The sequence below is a fragment of the Montipora capricornis genome, chromosome 4 (assembly GCF_036669925.1).
Source record: "Montipora capricornis isolate CH-2021 chromosome 4, ASM3666992v2, whole genome shotgun sequence".
Taxonomy (NCBI): domain Eukaryota; kingdom Metazoa; phylum Cnidaria; class Anthozoa; order Scleractinia; family Acroporidae; genus Montipora; species Montipora capricornis.
In genome coordinates this window covers 25,338,013-25,346,589 of record NC_090886.1, presented here as the reverse complement: position 1 = coordinate 25,346,589, position 8,577 = coordinate 25,338,013, and positions in this window count along the sequence as shown.

The window sequence follows — 8,577 nt, the reverse complement described above, 5'->3', positions numbered from 1 at the left end:
ACTGGACTCAGGACATTACAACAATTATCATATGACACTGAACTTTTCCTCCCTTCCCACCTTATCCTTCTTTGCTTCCACACAAACAACAGTGCGCTCCTTACTTTGCAAACTATCTGAAATTCCTTCACTTCAGAGCGCCGAACAACTTTGTTTTGAACTTAAAGTGCAATCGGGAATATTGAGGCTTGCTAAATATGATCTTCCCCGTACACGTTTCTTCTTGTTTGAATTCCAAGGTTGAAAGAGATCAGTAAATCTACTGGTTGGGCAAAAGCATCACTGACAGCTTTAACTTTAAAATCCCGGCAAGAGTTCCGGTGAAAATGTGTATGTCAATTTAAGGAAATAACTGACGGAAAATGAAATAAATATTCAATATTTGTCGATAACCGCAGTACAAACATTCAATAATTCCCAAGACAATACCTGATTTCTCTTGAGAGCACACGCCAATTAGTGGAGCGGTTAAGCGTCAACTTTTAGAGGAATTGGCACTCTGTGAAGAAAGCACCAATTTGGCACACAGGTAGTATGTGACCTCCACCTCCAAAATCGCGTCATTGTCCTTTTATGGGGTCTTAAACATGGACGCGAGGCTGAAAATTAAAATATTACAATAACTCAACTATTTTGCTTAAAACACGTTTACGTCTTACAAACACTTTTTTAGTCTGGGAGCATATGTACGAAATGAACCTCCTGTGGGCATTTTTTTGCTGAAAGCAAGACACTGCTTTTGAGGGAATCCTAAGGAAAAGGAAAATACAGGTTGCCAGTTTTGCAACCTGCTCTGGGGCTTTGTAGGGAAGGTTTTAGAAACCCTCTTTAGACCACGCATGACAACGAGGCTACGGACTAAAACGCATTCTAACTCCATTTATTATGGACAAATTGTAGGTTTCAGGGGGTAGTAGAAATGCGTACATTTAGTCCGGTGGACACAGTAGAAAATGTAATTAACATGCAATGGCGTCGAAGTCATTGTAACTCTAATGGCGCTTTGATGGATCTTTAAACAAAATAGATCCTTATGGAGCTCAAGAATAGAACGTCAATCAGATAAACAGATAGTCAAGAATTATTTGAAAGAAAGCTTGTTGCCCATTTTTTGTTTCGTTATTGATGGAAATGGTTCTCAGTGAAGGGTTTGATCCCGGACACTTGTGGAAAATTTCAGGAAATTTATTTAGTTAGGTGTGGTTTTTGACAAGGCGTGTTTTGTTTGTTTGAATGCATGGAGTGAAATGGAAAGTTTGTTCTTCAATATTGCTTGTTTCAATGAATTTTTTGGCTAGAAAAGATTTTTATGAGATTTTTTGTTATTGTGGATTGATCATGTTCGAACTTAACTAATTTTCATATGTCGTTTGTGCAGGCCTCAGATTGACAGGTAAACTGTTCTACAGAACCGCACCGCTATCGCTGAAGCTGTTTTTTAGAAAGTTTCGAAAAGTTGGTGCGGGGCAGTGGAACACGGCTAGTTTACCGTCACAATCCGTTAGAGAATAGATAGATATTTTACTCCGATCAGTAAACAATGATTTCAGATAATCCGGGGCGAGACCATTGAGTGGTTCATAGTCCATATTAGTTGTTTAATTTTCGTCGAAGATCATGTTTTTTTCCAGCCAAGTCTTGCAAAGAGATCGTCGTCATTGCCATGGTAGGAAGAGTCTGTCAAAATACGCACAACGCGATCTGTAGTTTTTAAAGTTTAGTTGCAAGAGATATGTTGTAACTCCCCAATACCACACTACAAAATACCATAGTACTCTTTGGTTGTACCCCCAAATTTTGTATAAGCATTGTTTCCAGTTTCTCTTGGGACTTACAATGTTCCCAAGAGAAAACAAAAACAATGCTCTTTCAAAGTTTGGGGGGGCCAAACAAAGAGTATCATGGTGCGCTGCGGCCAATAACCGAAATAAAGTTGAACTAAAGCATTATAGATGCATAGGAGCGTTTCAAAGGGAACATAAGCCCTGCTTCTCTTCAAGATGCCAATGCCAGAGGCAACTTTTCAAGATTTTTTTTTCGACATGTACGGTCCAAGTTAAATTTTCATCGATTTATTATATACTCAACAAAATGTCGGCTTTCTGATTGGTCAATGTTAATGGCGATCCATAAATAGGTTACAGAGTGCAATGCAAAAGTTGCTATGGAAACAAAGCGATGTAGTGATTTTGTTGAGTATATAATAAATATAAAATCGCATAAACTTGCTCGTGCATTTCGTGATTTATGGTCACTCGTGATATTTTGAAATTTGAAAACTTTTGGCCCAAAAGCAAAAACCCGAGGAGGCAACCTAGAAGCCCCCGCGTAAAAAGGAAAATATGTAAATTAATACGTAAATTGGTAGATATTTTATAGGGGAAAGTAATATCGAGTTGCTCTACCGAGCGCGCAATGTGGTATCGGTATTGCTCAACTAGGCGCCCAAGTTACTATCGGTATTCTTCACTGAGCTTGCGAGGTGTTCTGGGTAACTTAAGTCACGAGGCAGAAAGTCACAAGGGGCATCGACATCGATGTGCTGTTGAGCGGCTGGTCTTTTATATACCGGATCCGAAATAATTATGTCCATAAAACAAAAGAACAAAGCGAACATAGCAATACCTAATTAGCAACGCAGTGTGTTGACGTCAAATAAATGCTGTTTGTTACTGCTATCCTTTCCTTGCATCTTTCACTTTCATTTACCTACCTAATTACATCACAATGTGCAGCGCATGCATATTAATTGGAAAACACCTCAACTGCCATCCATATTACCTTAGGCGGGGGCAGATTTAGTGAAAAGTATTACTAGAGCAGATTATAAAGAGAAGTGGTCTTAGGATTGTTCCTTGAGGAACACCGCATGTTAGGCCTGTTTTAGACGTCGCATCTCACATGTGCCGATTGTGAATGAGCGAAAACGATAGATTTTTCTCATTTGCATTAATTCGGCACATGTGAAATGCAACATTTAAAACGGGCCTTAGAGATTGACAATGCGAGAGCAAACCATTTGTAAAACATTTTTGCGTGCGATTATCCAAATACGATTATAACCAGTGAAAGGAAACGCTTCCGACGCGATAGATTTTTGATTTAGGTAACTAGCCTGCGAGCAGACTCTCCGAGAGACTGGGGTTGGGGGTAGAATAGGCTATTAGATAACAAGATACAGCGATCGACGGTATCGAAAGCCTTCTTCAGATCTAGAAAAACCACTACATTAACGTTGCCTTTTTCGATTATCTGTGTCTTCGAGCTAAGGCGGTAGCAGTGGAATGAAGCTATCGAAACCCTTACTGATTACTGGAATTTGGATTATTTTTAATTCATAGAATTGATTTTGTACGATTCTCTCAAAGACCTTAGCCACACCTGGAATTATGGAAATAGGGCTGTAATCATTTAAATAGGAACTCAACGTCCTCCCTGTTTAAATAGAGGAATGACTTTAGTGGATTTCCATTCGGTAGGAAAAACACCAGATACAATAGATCTGTCAAAGAGAATTTGGGACTAGATTGTTATAATCTCGTTATTTTAGGTCGATGTAAGCAGATAAAACACAGATACAAAGTGAACACTAACAGTTTAATCCACCATGGCTTCCAGACCGAGCGCAGTGCGCATATTCTTACAAATACTACCGCTGATCATTACAACCTTTGCCTTAAAAGAAAAACGAAACAAACATGCAAACAAAAAAAAAATGCATAAACGTCATTGAGTCACACAGAAACAACAACTAGCAAATTCATGCAACTGTTCAAAACTATTCTGCCAGCGTCAACACACTTCGAGAGTGCTCTTCACCCCAGAACATAGTCCTTGAAACGCAGTGGCTTCCGAACAACTCTGCCACTGGTAGTCCTTGTTGTCTCTTTAATATCTTCATCTGTAGAACACAGTTCCTCACTTTGGGGAAATGTTGTTGTACGCCCCTCCACTTAGCTTATGGGTTCACCTTGTCCGTCGGTTCCTCAGAATGTGGGCATGCATGTGTACTGTTTGTCGCTGAGTCTGAAGCAAATGGGCTGTCTAGTGATGAAATATTATCTTCTGGAGATTTCATCAACATTACTTCTTCGATTTCGACAAATTTGATCTGATTGGCTGTTAAAACGCAGGAAGTGAAAACGCCATCGTGATTGCGCGCAGCTCTCGCGAAGTCCTCGAGACTGATGTGCCATTAGCGTAGGAAGAAATTTGCTGCCTCTTTTCGTTACAATGACGTGGACGGTGCAACTTGATTTTATTGGTATAAATGGAGATAAGCCATCTGAAACATCTCATAACTTGTCCAGAATAGGGTTTGAATCTCTGGAAAGAGTGAAATTAGCGATTCCGTTGTCGAGCTCTGTGGTCGTGCGGTTGAAAGTACTTTGGCACTCAATTCCCTGATGTTTTGAAAGCTAAATTGCTGATTTTTTCAAATGGCAGTGAAAGACAATGCATATTGTTTTCCTGGATAAGACAAAGGACGTATATATGCTGATAAAATCGCAAGTTACATGAATGCATGTTTTGGATAACTGTATATCAAATGGCTTTATTTACTTACTGTATGTCGTCTCCTCTTAGTACATAAATTAAACGATTGGAGAAGTGAAACTAGTTCCTAAGAAACACACAACAAGTCAACCATGTGCTTTTTTAATTCTTCTTTCCCATACTGCTCCTTTCCTACTTCATGATATACATGCACGAAATGTGGCATATAAGACATCCCTCCTTTTCTTCGAGGAAACAAAGTCCAACAATCTTCCGAACTTGAGCGTAAACAGAAGGCATACAAATTCAAATTAAAAGGTAAACGTCCTTACATAATACACATATCGACAAAAGTCAAAAGTTCAAATTGCCTCCCAACGAGTGTCCCAACAACACTTTTTAAATCAAAGTCACAATGTTCTCACAAAAAATCTTAACCACATCTCATAGGAGATCAGCTCATTATTTAAAAACATAGTCTTTGTATTTCTCTGGAGGTCTCCTCTGCCTTTGAGGCCTCTAAGTCAACCTCGGTGTTGCTGGTGTGCTAGGTACTGTTGCCTGATCAATCGCAGTGTCCCTACGGACTGCACCTGCCTCGTTTCCATTCTCTGCACTTGCTTGTGCTGACAGTGTACTCCTGGTTGGAGGTTCATTCTGTGGTGTGGCAGGTACTGCTGGTCTTGGTTCACTTAACACTTGGCTTGGTACTGTGGTGGGGAACCACAATTCCATCTGGGCTGCCGGACGGTGTCTCAGGTGTCGGCACAGGGTCATCCATCATAAACCTCTTTTCATGTGAGGTGTTTCTCGAGTATTCGGTCCAGCCTGGAGCCTCTATTATGGCACTGTTGCCAGTCCTGTTAACTACTCGATGTGGCGTCGGATTGAACGGTGTCGAGAATTTGTCCTTTCTCTCTTGACTTACTAGTACTTGATCACCAACTGCAATATCTGATGGTTTAGCATTCGCTGCTTTGTCTGCATATGATTTGGTCATTGCCTTCACCTCTGCATCTCTATCCCGAGCTTTTAGGTCTAGGTGGCAATCAGCATGTAACTCTGGCAGCTTCCCTCTCATCTTCCTATTGAACAAGAATTCAGCAGGGCTTTTACCAGTGGTGGTGTGCTCAATACTCCGGTCCCTCGTCACATCTCTTCTTCTCTCCTTCTTCCAGTCAACCCCTTCAGCTTGGGCAATGCGAATTATCTTCATTAGTATGGCGTTCTGCCTCTTAACTTCCCCATTGGCGTGGGGCCATTTTGGTTTTGTCTTGAGTTGCACAATACCATTCTGCACACAGTATTCTTGGAATTCTCCAGAGATGAATTGCGGTCCATTGTCGGACTTGATAGTTATGGGAAGACCGTGATGGCTAAACCCTTTTCTAGTCTGTCAATTACTTTCACAGTGGTGGTTGATGTCATGATTGCATACTCGTAATAACGACTATAATAGTCAACAACAACTAGTATCGAGTGTCCAGGTGGGAGTGGTCCTGGTAGGTCTATAGCCAGGTCTTGCCAAGGACCCTCCGGCAATGTCGTTGACGTCAACGGCTCAGATGGATTTGGGGGTGCAACCAGTTGACATCCATAGCAAGATCTGCAAAACCTCTCCGCCGCCTTATCGATACCAGGCCACCATACTTTACTTCTCAGACTCCGCTTTGTTCCAACAATTCCTAAGTGTCCCTCATGCGCTAAAGAATTTGCTTGGGACCTTAGCTTGCTTGGCAGTACGATACGGGTACCTCTTAGGACTAGTTGTCCAATCACACACAGTTCCCCTGCAGCTGGTGCATAACCCTTACATTTCTCAAATCGACCGGTTTTAATTGCTTCTCTCAGAGCTTTCAACTCTTCATCCACTGCAGATGCTTCTTCAACTTCTCTCGTGGTTAGGGCTGCGGGTGTGGCACTGATAGCTGCAAATCGAACATACTCTTCTGCTCCATGTTGATGATTTGCTGCTTTGTTCCCTGACCAAGCGGGAAAGGGGATCAGCTACATTGCTCTGCCCTGGAGCATACACGACCCGGAAATCATAGGGCTGTAGACGAATTACCCAACGTTCGATGCCGGCACAGGGTTTGGAACGAGGTCCATAGATCACTTCCAACGGCTTGTGATCGGTCACCAGATCAAATCTCATTCTATAAATGTATGCGCGGTACCTCTCGCATTCCCAAACGAGGTGCCCACTCGACCCAAAACGATAGCAATGAACTCCTTTTTTCTTTCGGTTTTGTTTACCATCGGGTCGCTCAGGTTTTTCGTAAACCCTGTTTGCATCTTCTTTGCTTGGCTCACTCACACTGAGATGAGATATTTGGTGGTCTACACTTTCACACTGTTCTGCGATTTCTAGCGTGCGAGCGAGTGTAAGCTCCTCTCTTTCCTCAAGCAATTTACGCCTTACATAATCTGACCTACATTTACACAGGACCGCGTCTCTCATCTGGTTGTCAAAGTCAACACCAAAATTGCATCCTTTCCTTCTTTTCTTAATCGAGTAACAAATTGCAAAACAGTCCACCTTCCTTTTGTTGGAGTAGGTGAAATTTCTGGCGGGCGAAGGCTGCATTGACTTTGGGAAGAAAATATCCATTCAAAGCTGTTATAGCTGCGGGATAATCGGTTGCTTCGCAGGTATCTGCAAGAGCAGAGAAAATTTCTTGTACATCTGGGCCTGCGAAATGGAGTAGCATCGCTCGTCTTTGTTGCCTTGTGGTTGCATTTATAGCCTCAGTGATCATAAGACCTTTGCCATCCGCAAGTAACATTAAAAGATGTCAACCAACGGGTCCAGCGTAGTCCCAACGTGGCGGCATCCGAGTGACAATCGAACTTAGGAATCACATTTTCAATCAAAGACATCTTGTGCTGTACTTATCCTCGCCGCCAATGTCGTGCCCTCTTAGTACATAAATTAGAGGATTGGAGAAATGAAACTAGTTCCTAAGAAACACACAACAAGTCAACCATGTGCTCTCTTTATTCTTCTCTACCATACTGCTCCTTTCCTACTTCATGATATACATGCACGAAATGTGACATACACGACACTGTACATGACATTTGTTTGTACAATTTGGGGTCAAGATTGCTTCATTATATATATATCCAGTTGAGTTGACTTAAAACTCGCATTCCAGTAAAGAAAATGGCATATTTCCAGAGAGACCAATTGTACAAAACGAAGCAAAACTTTGCGAGTCCATCTTAAGGCCGGGACACACTGGGCGATAAGTCGCTACGACACGTCGCGGGGATAAGTCGCCAAAACAATTCGCCTTGTGTGACACCGTTAATTTTATGAAAATCATTGTCGCTACGGCAGAATTTTGTCGCCGCGATCAGTCGCACGAATTCAAACCAGTTTGAATTCGTGCGACTAATCGCAGCGACAAAATTAGCGAAAGCAGCGTTGTCGCATCGTGTGTACACTTCCGGCAACAAGTCGCTGCGACAAAATATAAATGAACCAATGAGAGAGCGTCATATGGTCAGCCATATTGAATTAGAAAACTAGTTCACATCCCTCTCATACGAGATCACTGCGTGTGCTCCGAACAGGCGTCGTGTCGCAGCGACTTGTTTTGCAAGTAGTACACATGGAGCAACTTGTCGCAGAGACATGACGCAGAGACATGTAGCTGCGACTTGTCGCCTAGTGTGTCCCGGCCTTTACTGTTCGTACTCCATCAAAAAATTAACGTAAGCTTATTTATCATGATTTTACTGCGCGCAATTCTAGAAATACACTGCGACTGAAGATTACCAAAAACAAATCACCAAAGAAATCTTCATTGGCAAACACGTTAAAAGAAAAATGTATCTCTCTTTTTTTTTTTCTTTAAAAATGTACTGCCAAACCGTCCAACGACAAAATGCTAGGTCATCTCAATTACAAATTAAGATGCCAAGCTTACAAGATTGCATATTCAGTGAGGTTCGGAGGAAGAAATACACCAGCCTTTGCCGCAACATAGTCGTCGAAAAGTACAGAAAATAACATTTCTTCATGCTTTAAATGTGTTTTTCTCAAATTGAAGCCAAAGGTAACTTCGGAATTAC